Raw genomic sequence first — 17337 nt, 5'->3', positions numbered from 1 at the left:
GTCCGTAAGTGAGGAAGCGAATTCTGGATACACACGTACTTCCACAGTGGGGACATAGGTTTCCGGGTGGGAGTTGATCATAGTGAGGGTTTGCCAAACGTGCCTTCCTCTTAGCATGTTTCTCCCTTTCATCCTGAGTTCAGACGTCTTCAAAGTCCATGACACCTTTGGTAAAGGCGGTTCTCCAATTGAAGAGCTCGCAGGCCAGTGTTTCCCAAATGTCGGTGGTAGTGTGTTGGCTGGGTAGGAGACCTAAGAAGGTGCCACTTGACCAGGAAACCCCTTGATTCTAGAACAGGTCCAATTGATATACATTTAAAAAACAAAAAATGCTAGCAATTCTCTTATGGCATGTTGGTTTGCTCTGGTATACACTTTGAGAATTTTGGGCGGAGGGATCATAAGTCAGTGGCAGAGGACAGTATTTGCATCCAGAAATCCCAGGTTCCATCTCGGGCATCTCCATCTAAAAAAGGACACAATAGCAGGTAATAGGAAAGACCCTTCTTCCTGTGATCCTGCTGGCTAGAGTGGACAACACCACCAAATTGTCTGACCTGGTTAAGATAACTTCCTACTGGCTTAATTCCTGTGTTTAGGGTGGTAACTTGGATCAGCCTACAGTGAAAGATAAGCAAGGCCGTCATATGTGCTTACAGAGGCATATTCACATTTTGGATATATTTGTACGTTCTTGTCATTTTATGACTATGTCCTCTGGCTGGATTAGAAAAACACAGGGAGCACGTTAACTCAGAACCAATACAATAACTGATTCAATCTTTGAAACTATCTCTTCATGATTTTCACTGTGCTCTCTCCTTCATCAGTCCCAACTGCAACCTTCATTGATTTTGGTGGATCCAAGATGAAATCCACCAGGCTTTGTTTTCTTCATAACCAGACAAAGTACTCATAGAAGAAAAGTCATTTTGCTTTCACCTCAATTTTTTTTCTAATTTCATTGCCTTGAATGTGTATGAGTTGGATTCTTTGATTGTTGGGATGTCCCACTGTACTAACCATTCTACATGTTTCAAAGCTAGATAATGGTGGTGGTCAAACAATATATGAGACAAGATAGCCAGGGTCAGATTTTTTAAACAACAACCCCACCACCCGACTCATAGCCACCCAAAAAAGAATGGATCAGGGCTATGGCACTGGAGGAATGGGATCTTCCCTTCCCCAGTAGTGTTTTTCTGATCTAATTAATAGGCATATTTCTGAAACTCCTGTTTGGTCATCTGGAGAAAACAAAAGGGTATATAAATGTTTTTCTGAGTGAGGCAAATAGCAGCTATGGAGACCAGTTTCATTTAGGAAAATGGAACCGGGAAAGGGTAGTATTTTTTTTTAACAAACAAAAAACCCTCTGCCTGCATAATGCCCCCAATCTAATTTGGTTGCCAGCCATGGTTGCTTAAAGCACAACAACAAACATCAGAATGTTGGATCATAAGTCTTCTGTCTCTTATCAGACTTGGTCCTCAGAGTGCATAACTGTTAAAACAGCCTTTATTTGTATTTGCTACTGAATCTCTGAAACTGCACCACCATATAATTACAAATAAAAATACAATATCCCAGCTATAAATAGTACGTTAAGCCTTAACAGTTAAGGTACATGTAAAATAGCACCATAAGGTATGCATTTAATAGTGCACAAGGAAACCAATTGAAGCTGCATCATGTAAGGGAGATCAATACTTTTCTGGATATTTTTTCAGTGTCAGCCTTAATCAGATACGTTCTTTGTGCAAGATCTCAATCACTGAGCTGAGCATATTGAATTGATCAGTGCTCCAGCACACAATGCACATATTTACTTGATTATTTCCAGATGACTGGTTGCCCAGCATTTCCCTGAGACGCTTCAGTGTAGCAATCATTTCCTACATATCCCCTTTTCCTTCCCACTATGCAAGAAAGCAACCCTTCCTCTCAAGTGTCAAATATGCAGTCTAAAGCAAAAAAAGGTTTGTGAAACCTTCATTCTCATCTGTATAGCATCCTTCTGATTCCCTCAAAAACTTCAGGCAGCAGACATATAAGCTGGTCATTGCAATAACTTCTCACTTCCATGCAACGACTGTAAGCAGTCATTTTTTTATTGCAGTTAACATATCTGCATTTTCATTTTAACATATCTGCATTTCCTATGAACATTAGAAGAACCCTGTGAGATCAGAACAAAGGCATATTTAGTGTTGTTTTTAGAGTGGTCAGTTGCCTAAGGGAAGTCTACAAGCAGGACATGAGGACAATTGTATGCTCCCAGGATACAGCCTCAGATACTGCAGGTAGCACACATTAGTCATCATAACTAATGACTGTTGATATTCTTACTTTGCATGAAGTTGTCTAAACCCCCTTTAAAGCCACTCAACTTGGCGGCCACCACCACATCTTGTAGGAACAGATTCCATAGTTTAACTGTGAATAAGTACTTACTTACTATGAATATTCCCCAGGAAGATGGATTGACTGTTAAACCAGTCGGAGAGTTGCAGGCCCAGGTTTCATGCCCCTAAGTCCCCTACCCTCCAGAGAATTAAAGGACAACTGAGACAGGTTTGGATCAAAACAAGCCACAACTTAATTGAATACAGATGAAAGAGGTTTGGCTTCAGCATGGGGCAATCAAATACACATAGGTCAATCTGTGCAGGGATTCCTAAGACATACATCAAATAGGGTGACCCTCCCCAAAGGGACCGCCGTCGGGAGAAGTACCATTGACCCTGGTCCCCCACCTGGGCATGAGGACATGGCAACTTCCCCCGGATCCCTTTAATGGGACACACACACACACCATTTGGAGGGACAGGCAAGACTCCATCCAAGACTACAATTGCCCCAATGCCCAACCCAGTTGTGATTATTGCCATTTTGGTATTCTAATACTACAATGTGGAGAAGGGGACAGAAGGTGATGGCTAGACTATAACCAAGGCAACCATCATATCCTTGATCAGGAGGGAGAGGGCAAATTATAAGTGTATTTTCTGAGGTTGGTGGGGAAAGAGGCCTAAGCTTTGTATGTTGCTGAACAAAGTACACAGCTCCATATCCAAGATGGAGTCTGCTGTTGGGGTGGCACAGTTGGAATATAAAGAGAAGCTGGACTGTAAGGGTCCTGATTTGGGCCGCCTTTGTGAAGATCTCCTGAGAGGAGATCAAGTATCAACAGTACTGCTGAGGTGCCTGTCAGGCAAGACTACTGCCGATTCCCAGTAGTAAGAAATTATCTGAGCTCTCAAAAATTGTGAGTAAAGACATTCAGAGGTGAAAGAGGGAAGACACTGAGGGATAACTTCATCTACACCCACTCAACTACTTCAGTCTGTGAAACTGGTGCCACATAATGCCCGTTTTGTGTTTGTAAGAACTTGGATCTTTTAGTGTGGCAGTACCTACACGTTGGAACTCCCCGTCTATTGATATCACGCAGGCGCCTTCCCTGTACTCTTTTGACACCTGCTTAGAACAGGATTGTTTAGACAAGCCCACCCAGATATGTAGAACATAGATTTGTTTTTAATCTCTTTTTAGTTTATTGCTGATTTTAACTTTTCAGTGTTTTCATTACTGCTACTAATTCTGGATCAGTAATTTTATTGCATTATCTGTTTTGTAAACCAGTTGGAGGGTTTTCATTTTTACAATCAAGAGGTGTATAAATTTTATGAAATAAAATAAATTAATAACATTACAGGGTTTGTTTTTGTTTCAGGTTTGGTGAGCAATGCTGTTCCATTTATTCCTCCTTCCATTTTTCCTATCAGCTTGTGGCCACCCCTTTTGCTTTCTTGTTATCGCAACTGCTTTGAAACATAACTATTCATCAGCTTCCCTCCCCCCTTGATTTGATACCATATTACATGACAACATTCCCTTGCACTCCTCTTCTTGCATGTTTCACCATTGGCATCAGTTTGGTATTTTAGCCCCATGCTTAGGATAACAGAATGGGGCTCTTGAGGCATTAAGAGTAATTCCTTTCCTTGCCACTGACCTGCCTTATGACCTTTGAGAAATCAATCTACCATTTTCTCAGTGCCCCATTTTCATCAGTCATGCTTGTGCAAACTAGAAACCAAGTCCTTTAAAACAGAAATCCCTTACTCTGTTGTCTCTCTGTTTTTCACTTAATAGTTGAATTTGTTTTCCAGGTTTACAAGTCAGTGAACAATATGAAATACACTGAAGGCCACAGCAGGAGATCGATCATCATGGCTTGAAATTCAGAGTGCTGTGGTGAGTACATATTTCATCTAATAATTCCCATCCATCTTAAATTTAACACGTCCCTGAGTGGTGTCACAGAGAATTAGGGAAGCTTAAATCCCCAGGCCGGAAAAAAAGGAAAGAAAAGGAAGTAAGAGTTTAGGGATGTCAGAGGAGGCAGCATACCAGCGTAGCAAGTGAGGAATGGTGCCCAGATTTCTTCAAAGACCTCCAGGGCTATCTCTCTTTCTCTCTCTCTCTCTTTCTTTCTTGATAGACGACCTGCTTCTTGACAGCTAAACTGCCAAGCCAGTCTTCATTATCGGTGGAGGGGGCAAACTGTGCACTACTGATGATGGAATGCTTTGCCACAAAGAATGCTTTCTGTGGCCAAACTGCTTGAGGACAGAGCTAGGCCAATAAGGCCAAGATCGCACCTAGGAATTAACCTAGTATAAAACTGAAATATTTATATTTATATACTTTGACTGATAGGGCGACTTGATAGAACAGCTCTAATACATATGCACCCGATACAATACCGTCCAGTAAGATTTGCAGGATCCAGTGAAGGCTCTTACTGTGTTAGTCTCACAGGATGAGGCTTTCTAGATTTTTCTAGGTCTAGTTCAACTACTCCCCTCAACTAATATTGCAGTCCTAACACCATTTATTTACCTGGAACTAAGCACTCCTGCGTGGGACGCAGGTGGCGCTGTGGGTTAAAGCCTCAGCGCCTAGGGCTTGCCGATCGAAAGGACGGCGGTTCGAATCCCTGCGGCGGGGTGCGCTCCCGCTGCTCGGTCCCAGCGCCTGCCAACCTAGCAGTTCGAAAGCACCTCCGGGTGCAAGTAGATAAATAGGGACCGCTTACCAGCGGGAAGGTAAACGGCGTTTCCGTGTGCGGCTCTGGTTCGCCAGAGCAGCGATGTCACGCTGGCCACGTGACCCGGAAGTGTCTCTGGACAGCGCTGGCCCCTGGCCTTTTAAGTGAGATGGGCGCACAACCCCAGAGTCTGTCAAGACTGGCCCGTACGGGCAGGGGTACCTTTACCTTTACCTTAAGCACTCCTGCCAACCTAGCAGTTCGAAAGCATGTCAAAGTGCAAGTCAATAAAGAGGTTGGCAGGAAGGTAAATGGTGTTTCCGTGCACTGCTCTGGTTTGCCAGAAGCTGCTTAGTCATGCTGGCCACAGGACCCGGAAGCTGTATGCGGACAAACGCTGGCTCCCTCGGCCAGTAAAGCAAGATGAGCGCCACAACCCCAGAGTCGTCTGCGACTGGACTTAACGGTCAGGGGTCCCTTTACCTAAGCACTCTTGAATTCAGTTGGACACACTTCTGAGTAATCATGGATAGGATTGGCTGTAAGGTGCCAACTAGATAAAGCATGAAAGATTGATAAACAGGAACTTGTAAGGTTGTTTCTTTAAAAGTTTAAAAGCAGTCACAGTGTGGAGGCAGGGGTCAAGAATCATATTGATACAGAATTGTGGGGTTGGTCTGGATCCCTTTTAGGCCTGTGATTCTGTATCTGTGAGGTTTAGAATCCAGCAGAAGAACCTGCTGTTCTGGTCAAACCAGTCTCTATGTTAGAAAATGGCCTTAGTTGGCACTTAAATACCATCTTAAACAATAGGGGGTCGGTCCAGCAGTCAAGAAGGCAGTTTCTGCACATGCTATAGAGGAAAGTGAGGGGCAGGTGAGACAGGTGAGGCTCATCAACCTGGGAAAGTAGCCCATCTAGGAGAAGGAAAACTCTGATCCTAAGTCTCCACAGCCTTGCAAGATATCTTTAGGAGAAGAGAAGGAATAAACCCAGAGTGGAGTCCCTAAAACAGTTGGATAGCACCTTGTGTGCCTCCTTCTGGCAACTCCTACAGTCAAGCTGGTGCCAAACGTATTCCTCTGCTTTCCTTTGGACCACATCAGCAAGGCCGAGAGAGGGGTCTTGTCATCTGGTCAGCCCAGGACCTCCATACACACTGCCCAGGCTTGTGCCCCGAGAAGGCCGCTTTGGTACTGCTAACACAGTGGTTTAACTTCATCCTCAGAGGCACACCCCCTTGTCTCCTTAGACAGATGGGTGCCAACAGCAAAATTTTAAACAGTGAGCCATGTTGCCACAGCAACAATTAAATGATGGTGCTTTCCAGAAGGAGGGGATGGGCCTTTTACCCATCTTAGCTGGCTGGATGCCATGTCATCCTAGGAAAGATGACAATAAACCTTGGAGGGGACTGTGTGTGTGAGTTTGGCTGATGCTGGGATACACAGAGACTTGACTTTCTCTGTGGTTTGAATGCCAAAACTATGGCTTGTTAGATAGGCTTCCCTGGAAACCTAATGGGGAAGCAAGATCTGTTGTTGTGTTACTGCTCAGAGTCCTTCCTCCTATGCTCAGGTTGTATATATGTGTAAATGCAACCATATATCCTAAAGCTCAAATGGTCTTCATTTAAGGAAACCCAATCCTGAACTTCTACTGTCTCTCACCACTCAGAAATTGGGGTACACACACCAATATCAGATCAGGGAGGGGAGAGTCAACCCTTTCCCCATACACCATTTCTCCAAAGCTGTTGCTGTATTTTATTAACTATAAGTTCATGTTTAAGAAGTTTTTGCTGAGCATGATCAAGTCCTTGAGAAAAGTGAGTAAACAGAAAAAAATTGGCTGAAAATGTGGCCGGATGTGACAAATAAAGATCTGTTTGGGCATCACTAACGTCTACTAACAAGGATAAGGGAGAGATATCAAAGCTATTTATGTTTTGGAACAATAGTGAAGATGAGGATGTTGATAATGGCTGAACTATACATTTTTACTTCTAACAGTCAAAATATAAAATGCCATTGCATTTTCTTATGCCAGAGTGGTTTCTTAAACACTTGCCTCAGTCGATTGAGAAAGAAAATGGCATTTATCTTTGTAACTTTGCTTAAATGACCCAGAGTTATATGCAATGTTATTCATACTCAGAGTAGATCCATTTAAATAAATGGGCATGACTTACTTAGGTCATTAATTTCAATGAGACTGTTCTAAAGCTTTGTTGGATAGAGTTCCAAGTTTCCAAGGATCTGTGCCTAAGACCCATAGATGTTATCTGTCTGCTCAAAATTATGTCTTAAGGAATGCCACCAAAGCTATGTTTATTGTTGATTTGTGGTCTTTAGGGACTACAGCTGCCAAGTCCTCTCCCACTGCCACCACAATGAACTAGGGAATGTGTCTTCACTATTACAAAAGTCACTCTAACAAAAGTTCACTTAAACGGAGACCAGTTCAGTTGAATTCTCCAAACAACTAGTGCCACATTTACCATTGTTTACTTTCTCTGTGTTTCAGCTGCCTTGTCTCTTAGACTGAAATCCTGTACCAACTTAGGACTTTTGCACACTTACATTTTGCCCTGCACTTTAAAGCTGTGTCCAAGTGATTCCTCCCCTCCTTTTTTCTTTTTGCCCAGACCTTGTCCCGTTAAACCCCACTCTTCAAAGTTGAAGCGCAACAAATGGCAATCCAGGTTTTCCGCAGATTGTTGTTGGCTGCAATTCAGCTTTAAAGAGCAGTTTTCACATGTGAAGGGTGGGATGGGAAGAGGAGTGCTTGACCACAGAACTTTAAAGTACAGACCATGTCTGGAAAGCATGGAGAAAAGGTACCGTAAGTGTGAAAAAGCCCTTAACTGGCAGTGAAGCCACTGAACTTCGTTTGACTTACTACTTAGTACATATGCAGAGATTTGTACTTAGTTCTAGCTTCTGCCAATCACCTCTTGTCAAGGAACTGTCCATTGACATCTTCCCACTATGGAAGATAGAACTAGTATACACAACCAAGGCAAAATGGATCCTTGCCCTTCAGCTGATGTCAAGCCCATTCAGCTGATTGGCAGCTGGTTTTAGTTTCTTTTTAAAAAAATGGCCTTGTGGGCCAGATTTGATCCCATGGTAAGTCAAGATTGGTCTGTGAGCCAGAGATTCCCCACCGCTATAGTAGATGTTGTACATGCATGGCAAGTATGTACAAATGACTTTTCTACCCACATCTCCAAGTGAACCACAGTATTAATCATATCTTCACTTAAGGAAGTTTCTTTGGATCATCATAGTTTAAACTGCACGGAATCCTTAAAATGAAGACATGAGTTCAATATATTACATACTGTATCATTTAAGGAAGATTCCTAGAAGTGAGTTGTTCTACATACTGGGCATGCTATGTTCTCCCACTACTTTATACCTGTTTGGTTTGTGTCCATTTGCAGACTTGCTCGCTCCCCACCCCACCCTATTTTCAATTCCCTAGAGGAAGAGAAAAACATGAACAAGGTTCCCTTATCTCCAGCTGCACAGCCTGTGGTAAGCAGGGGTGGGGGGTGGAGATACATATGCCATGCTGTAATGGATGACTTCATGACCTCAGAGGCTTGCCATGGTCCACCAGGGCCTAGTTCTCACAAGTCTCCTGTAGATCTGTTGTGGTCATGGATCCTGTGAGGCTCTGGCTTCTAAGAAAAGCAGACGCACACAAAATGCTGCAAATCAGTGTGAGAAAGGTCACTTAGTGAGCCTGAAGCAGCCCATCTGTTCTGGCAAAGTGCATGAACTTAGAATAATCAACCCACTTTGCCAGATATTTTTAGAAACACTTGTAGTAAATAATGTGGAGGATTCCATTTAATAGCTCTGACTTTTAATGTCTGTCTTTTTGTGAGGTTACTCCTGTCCTGGTTGACTGTGAGATAAGATGCTGAATGGAGTACAACAACACACAATTCTTAGAAGTGTTAAGCAAAGTTAGAATATTACAGATATTTGCAACATCTGGGTGTAAGACCCATTGTATTTAAAAAGGTGATTGCCACTTGCCCAGTCATATCTAAAAGTTAGAAAGATGCTTCAATTATTACACTAGACAATTGGTTTACAATAGCCCTGTTTGCTGCCATTTCAAGAAAGTCAACACACCTATTGCAGATCTGGAGGAACTTCATTATATATATCATTAGACAGCCATTCAGACAATTAATTTGTGTTTTCATTTGGTGAAACCTATAGGTTTGTTTTTCACCTGATCACTATGGGTCTTTTCTTAATCTCCATCATTCCCTTTTCATGCCCACTCCTGCTTGCTTGCTTGTTTCCCTAACAGATGAGCTATACTGTAATCCCATGGAATTACAGTTTGTGTTGTTTTGTTGTTATTGGACTACATCTGCCATCACCCCTGACCATTGGCCATGCTGACCTGAGCCTGATGGGAGTTAGACAGCAACATAATCTTGAGGGCCTTATTCTAAACTCAATTATTATTTGTTTACACAATCTGCAAGTCGTTGCTTTTATGCTGAGTTTTCTAAAGTAGTGATCACTGCTGCCTTTCTAGAACTATGTACAGCCTGAAACATATTGTGCACTGGCAATAACTCCATTTAGCTGCATACTGCTCTCTGGAAATCTACCTCACTAAGCCAAGATTTGTCTGAGCATGATGTGCAACCTGGCCTGTTGTGTGGGTGCTTTGAATTACTGTGGTTATGAGAAAACTACATGGCATGAACCTGATTGTAGCAGAACCCTGAAACATTTTTATTTTATTTTAAGAAAAGCTGCTTTTGGGGAAATACACTTGTAGTGGAGAAATGTGTGGAGAGCATATTAATGGCACATAACCTTTCCCTTATCCACTGCTTTCCCACTTCAAATCATGCCCTCTGTCACAGCCTACCTTCCCACTCCCCGGGGTTGTCAATAATAATAATAATAATAATAATAATAATAATAATAATAATAGTATTTATATCCCACCCTCCCCAGCCGAAGCCGGGCTCAGGGCGGCTAACAACACTAAAACAGTGCAACATTATAAAAACATTATAAAAATTAATTAAAATCAAAACTGATGGCAACCATAAACTAAAGTTTTGTAAAGATTGCCAAAGGAGGGAGTCAGGCTGCGCCCTGACCAAAGGCCTGGTGGAACAGCTCTGTCTTGCAGGCCCTGCGGAAAGATGTCAAGTCCTGCAGGGTCCTTGTCTCTTGTGACAGAGCGTTCCACCAGGTTGGAGCCGCAGCCAAAAAAGCCCTGGCTCTAGTTGAGGCCAGCCTAACCTCTCTGTGGTCTGTGGACTTTTATTCTCTCACAAGCCCATGTTAGATATCCCTTCTCTCTCATCACATTTACAATCCAATTCTGCTTGTTCAAAAGTAGTTTTTCTTTAAAACAGTGTCCTCAAGCATTTGCAGGCCACTTGCAGTAAGCTTCACAGCTGTAGGTCCTGGTTTGCTGGAAGCTCTAGACAGCTCTTTAAGCAACTGCCCTTCATTTGCAGGGTAAATAAAAATATATTGGTGCATTTACTGTTGATTTGTAAATTGTGTTGAAACGAAACCTCCCTATTAAATCTGTTTCATATGCATTAGCAGAGCAGAACATGAGGGCGATCATCTTGACAACCTGCTTCCATTTATTTTAAAGTGACAGAAAGCATGGGGTAATTTTCTAATGTTTTGTAACGTTTCAGAGATAATTTCCTGCACTAAAATCCAGTCTGCCAGTTCAGAACAAGATTCTTCTTCAAGACATTTAATACATTTAGGCAGTCTCTGAATATTTTCCTTTCCTTCCTCACCCCCCACCCCTTATTTATGCATACTATATTCGTATTTGGTGAAATAAGATACAGTCGTTATCAAGGAGTAACACCCATTGAACACGGAGGAGCTTGCTTCTGAGTAAAAATGCATACAATGTTAGTGTTCCTGACGTGAATTAAGAGAGCAGTCTTGGGCTCTTTCGGGCACACTCACTATTCCATGGGTGATGCAACGACCTTGCACGAGCAAATGACACCCGAGGTGGGCACCAGAGAGGTGCATGGGGGTGAGCGCAGGCACAGGGGGACGGGGCACAGAGGGTGAAGGAGCCTGCTGTGGCACCACCGTCCTCACCAGACCAACCGCACCCTGCACCAGATCTAAGCAAGGGTGCACTGAGCCGCCTGCCCTCCTGGCACCCTCACTGGAGAGAGCCTGGCCAGCTGACACAGCTCCTGGTGGGCACAGAACAGGCACCTCCACGCCCGCTCCCCCAGTGCAGCCTGTCCTGGTGCTCCTCTCTGTGAGCATTGGTAACTCCAAGACTGGGAGAGGAGTGCTAGGTGGTGCCGCACTGGGGGCCCTCTAAAAAATCTATGCCTAGGGCCATGGCCCCTCTGGCAACCCTATGCTACACCCCTAGGGTTATGGATGGCTCCAGGTTTTTTCTTTGATCTTACTGTCCCTCTTCCCTATAAGGTCTATTATCAGTGGAAGGAAAGCTGGTGGGACCTTCAAGTAAATATGGGGTGTGGAGAGGACATGATGACTGCACTGTTGGAGGAAGGGGTGATAGTGCTGTTGAAAGAGAAGGACAGTGGCGGGGATCATCTCTCTCATCAATACATTTGCCCATATGTGCTGCAGTAAGAATAATATTTCATCCAGCTGTGTGGTAAGAACTGAGGGGCCTCTAAACAGTTGAAGGAATGACAATAAAGAAGTGGGTATGTGCTATTCTGAATGCCTTTCCAAAGGTCATTTCCAAGATGAGTCCTGGTTTTCAGCATCTGGAAAAGAAAGGAGGAGGCTGACTGGGTCCAAAATAAAAGTTTTACTAACTGGAGCATATCATCTAGCTATACCTTATTTAGTCCATAAAACCCTGTATGTTTTCATTTTGGTACTGGGGTGTGTGTGTGTGTGTGTGTGTGTGTGTAGGTTTGCGTTTGTATAGGAGTGTATGTAGCGGATCCATAAAGAGTATAGGTTCAGAACATCTATATGGTAAAATGGAATTTGCGAAACTTCTGCTTATGTGTTGATTTATTGTTTGTAACATTGCATACATCCAGCTATCCAGGAAGAGTTGACTGGCTTGTAACCAATAATGATTTGAGCCCTAAATATGTAAAATGCCACCTCTTTCCCTACAGACCCTCTCAGGAGCTAAGGGGCCCCCTTGGTAGTTCCTCTACCGTCAGAGGTCCAGTGGTTTGCGGCCTGGAAGAGGGCCCCTTTGGAGTGGAACTCCATTCCCTCATATATACATCTGGCACCTTCATTATACAGCTTTCAGAGAATGCTGAATATGCACCTGCTTATGCTGGCTGTTGAAACTTGAGGTGTATGTTTTTAGGACCCGCCTTATTTTTACAGTTGTAAGTTGTTTTAAATCATCTTTATATTGTGTTTTAATGCTGTAACCCACCGTGGGACTTTAGAGTGAATGTTGGGGGAATAAATGTCTATTTAACTCTCAAGAGAAGTTCATCAGGCCCTGTGCATGCTTTTGAACAGGATCCTAGACTATTCTAGCAGGCTTGTTGTTGTTTTTTAAGTTGAGTCTTCGGTATGTTTTTAATCTGCTGCTATTGATATGTTTTTTTATGATGCTGTTTTATTGTTTATTGTTTTATTTTTTATTGTTTACTGTTTAGTTTGTTTGTAATATACTTGTGACATATTTTTGTTGTAGGCCACTTTGAGTTTGATTTAAAGTTGGAGTATAAATGTCTAAACGAACAAGCATATAAATTCAAACTAATGTACCTATATTCTTAAGAGGTGTTAGAGGCCATAGTCCTGAGTGGTAGTCAAGGGCCTTCTCCCACTACAACATGGGCAACATCTTTCTTTGTCCAATTTTTAATCTGATTTTCAGTAGACGGTCTGTCAAAGCAGCATCTGCAGGGAACTGGCATGTGATAAGAGATGCCTGGGAAACTAAAATAACCAGGGATATGGACCTCCAAGCTGCTATAAAAAATTGAGGCCATAATGAAATGAATAATTAATGAATACTAAATTAATGAATTAATAACGAATAATAATGAAATCATGAATACCAAATCATTATGAATAATGATTAATGAAATGAAGTTCAAGAAAAGTGCAAAATTCATAAAACATATTTTCTATAGATCTAGAATGTGAGTACTCCTGACATATTGAAGCAATACAACAAATATAATAGAGAAAATACAATAATTTCAGTAAGAGTAAATGGACTGTTTTGTCATCAGTGTCGGTAGGGTGGCCATTTACACATCACTAAAAAAAAGAGGACAAGGTGGAGTCAATAAAATGATGGGTCACCTATTACTTTCAGAGTCCAAAATAATGTTTTTAAGTCACTTGAAATACTCAGTTCTGGAGGTTGAGCTAGGAGAAACAACTGCAGCTGTACGAATCTGTATAGCCAAAAACTGGGAAAAGAACAGTGCCCCATCAATGGTAGAATGGTTTGAGAAAATCTGTAACATTGTAATAAAGCTAAAAGTAGCATACTAAAAAAGACCAACCACAGAATGGTGGTCCCTATTTATTATATTATGGAATTGCTTTGTTTCAAATTCTTGTCAAATATGTATATACAATTGATGTACAAATAAAACATGCATATTTTTAAAAACCAGATGAGGACACAAATTTGCATAAAATTTGATGGTGCTAATAGATAGATAGATAGATAGATAGATAGATAGATAGATAGATGTAGTCGTTTAGTCGTGTCCTACTCTTCGTGACCCAATGGACCAGAGCACACCAGGCACTTCTGTCTTCCACTGCCTCCCGCAGTTTAGTCAAATTCATGTTCGTAGCTTTGAGAACACTGTCCAGCCATCTCGTCCTCTGTCATCCCCTTCTCCTTGTGCCCTCCATCTTTCCCAACATCAAGCTCTTTTCCAGGGAGTCTTCTCTTCTCATGATAGACAGACAGACAGACAGACAGACAGACAGATGCAAAATTAGAAATATTTATTGTAAGTTAAAGAAAAATGCCATACTTTTCACCATAGCAGGGAAGACCAGATGACCTTTTTCTGTGCTCAGTCTGCTGTCCAGGTAGCTAAGTGTTGATGGGAAATTTCAAGGCCACTGCTGTCTCTTCTTAGGATTCCTTATCCATAAAACATACTTGGACCCGACAATCCTTCAGATCTAAGACATCTTCAGATAGAGGGTCATCCTCTGTAAGGTAAGATACATGGCTGCCCTAAATGTCAATCACACTTACAAACTGATCCTATCACATTTACTTAGTTACATTGATTTCAGTAGCACTTACTCTTAACATAAGTGCTTGAAATAACATATCTCAGCGTTGATCAAGGCACCAAACTTGAATTACTGAGGTTTTTATTCCACATATCATGATTACTATCAACTAGCTTACTAGCAGTTCCAGAAATTAGAATAATTGTTTCAAGTAAAAAAAGTGGGCCTCATTTTATGTTGAGAGTGATCATTCCAGCTAGTGGCTATTTTAACTTTCTCTGTCTTCAAGGCATCCATAATTTTAAAAGTTCAGAATAATTTTTAGTTGATAACATCGTGCTACAAAATTTCAAACATTAGGTTAATGCATTTACTGCTGCTGTACTGGAATAGTAGCAGAGATCTGTTCCTACCCTGTTGATTAGATTTAGCTCAGCTTTCAGTATATTACACTAGAAACATTCTGGTAAGAGTAGCTGATTTGGCTATGAAGACGTGTTTGACAGGCAACAAAAACAACGTTAACTTCTCCCAAGATTCCAAGAAATGTAAAATATTTGTATAAATGTTAAAAAGTTTGGCTTCAGCTTTTCCCAAAGGAAGTTTTGTTTGGGAATTGTTAATAAAATAACAAAAACTGGCCAGTGGAACACAGCATGCTTAAGTATTGATGATAGAAATCCTAGGCATTCATTCTCACAGCCAGGTAAGGCCTTATAGAACTGGCTAACACAGGACATTACTGCTGGAGAAAGGAATTGACACTGCAAACGTTTCCAGCATATTATATTGTTCTAGTCTTGTGTAAATATCCCAAATCTAAACCAGAAAGTTTATGTAACAGATGCCAAATCAGTCTCTCTGTACATATTCGGTTCCCAGTGATTTGGAGAATGATATGTTTTTCTGCTTAATGACACCAAAAATTAGTCCAAGGAGAAAAAGCCAAATATGCAACATACTCTTAATGTCTATGGTGTCATTTGTTTATAATTATTTATTTCTGTCATAGGATGTAAACATCCTTTTGAACCGTTATAAGGAAGAAAGACCATTACTCAAGAGAAAAGTGTTAGGGACATTATCTTCAGGGCATGTGAAAAACAATTGACAATAGAAAGAGAACACATTGTGTTGTTAACGATGCTCTCTTTGAAATCCATGTACTCTTGAATAGTTCCTATTGATTTCATTGGAGCCTGCACTGGAAATCTCTGGGTGGATTATATTCCATATCTTTTCATGAAAATATATGTATTGTTTCAAGGCTCACTAATGGTGATATGATTAAACCATGTTTTTTATTGCTATTTGGATTATTATTTTTTGCTGTGTTTCTGGTATAGGTTTTTATTAAGTAGCTGTAGGAATGTACTTTCATAACCTATCCCAAAGAAGATTTTAATAATCTATATCATAGTCCAAAATCATGCAGATTTTCCTTTAAAGTTACTTTTGATGATTGTAATAAAGCCCATGGGAGCATAAAATCATTTGCTAGTGGAAAGAATGCATATCAAAAACTTTATTATGAAAATAAACTTATTTTGAAACTCAGTCTATGCTTTTGCTACATCTGCATCAGTTTCTGAACCTGGAAGCCATGTCACATCTTTCCATATGCCACATTTTTGGAGCCAAGTCACGGCATCATTTTCTCACTGTACAGTGATTTTTTCTTCCTTTTTGGCAGTCCGTTTACAAAGAAGATCCATGTGGATCCCATTCTTTGAATGAAGTCTGTTCACAGGTGGATGCTTCTATTGAGTACTGCATCTTCAAGAGTCAAACCCAGAAAGCCTTACCCACAGGTGGACCAGATGACCATGGGTCAAGTTGTGGTGCTGTGCCACTCACCTGATCTCCATCCAGCTGAGTAGTTGTTGCATATCGAGATGCAGAGGAGGGCTGAGGTTGACACAGGGCAATTGCACCAGCAAGAGACCTGGATTGGCTGCCCCATCATGTTTGCACAGTGCTGTGGGTTAAACCACAGAGCCTAGGACTTGCCGATCAGAAGGTTGGCAGTTCGAATCCCCGCAACGGGGAGAGCTCCCGTTGCTCAGTCCCAGCTCCTGCCAACCTAGCAGTTCGAAAGCACATCAAAAGTGCAAGTAGATAAATAGGTACCGCTCCAGTGGGAAGGTAAATGGTGCTTCTGTGTGCTGCTCTGGTTCGCCAGAAGCGGCTTAGTCATGCTGGCCACATGACCCGGAAACTGTACGCCGGCTCCCTCGGCCAATAAAGTGAGATGAGCACCGCAACCCCAGAGTCGGCCACGACTGGACCTAATGGTCAGGGCTCCCTTTACCTTTACCTTTACCTTAACCTTAGCATCAGCTCCATCCCAATATGCAGCATCTGCTCAGCTTCCATAACTGACTTCCACTACTGATGGTGTCCTATACAGTGGACAATCCTCTATATTTTAAGTTTTCTGTTTGAAGGGCTGTCCAGGCTAAGTCCAGTTTAAGGATAGAGAACCATAAAAGGGGGGGTGAGACATTTGAAGGGATCCATCAACCAATAGCACCTAGATGGCAGACAAGCCACCGTGCAGATCATCTGATCACTGTCCTTCCCATTATGGTGAGATGTATTAAATATCTATTTAAAACTAGCAATTATTGCTAAATTTGCATTTATATATATACATTAGCATATGCCACTTTTATACAAAACGGTGTCCTCTTCTGTCCTCTATTTGGCAATGTGTAAGTGGCCACCTTTATGGGTAAGAGAGCTGGCAAAAACTATTTGACTTTTGCAGTGAAAGCCTATATGAGATGCTGGGTCTTCATCACCTTCTCAGGAGCTTTAACAATCCTGGACAGTGGATCAGTAGCTGAAGACAATTCTCAATTAACATTTGTCTCACCCCCACCTGGAAAATGTGTTTGGCTTCCTTTCCTTTGCACCACATTCCAAATCTTGATCACATCCCACCTGCTATTTAACAAATTCAAAACAAAAATCATATGGGTTGCATCTGACTAAAGTGCAAGCAAATTTACTGAAATGGATGGACTTAAATTAGTCATAATTGAAGTCTATTCTGAG

At 41.7% G+C, this 17337-nt stretch overlaps 1 long non-coding RNA gene across 1 annotated transcript in view; it reads left to right on the top strand.

The window, feature by feature from the left end:
- The window catches only part of LOC307224571, a 119833-nt gene that overhangs the window by 24036 nt on the left and 78460 nt on the right, over positions 1-17337 (top strand). Inside the window, exon 2 of the long non-coding RNA XR_013842674.1 lies at positions 4176-4260. This is a non-coding gene — a long non-coding RNA (uncharacterized lncRNA). The remainder of the gene's footprint in view (positions 1-4175; positions 4261-17337) is intronic.

Source organism: Podarcis cretensis (assembly GCF_951804945.1).
Source record: "Podarcis cretensis genome assembly, chromosome: 9".
In the NCBI taxonomy this organism is placed as follows: domain Eukaryota; kingdom Metazoa; phylum Chordata; class Lepidosauria; order Squamata; family Lacertidae; genus Podarcis; species Podarcis cretensis.
Note: the sequence above shows the minus strand (reverse complement) of the source record. Positions and strands in the feature narration are given on the sequence as shown.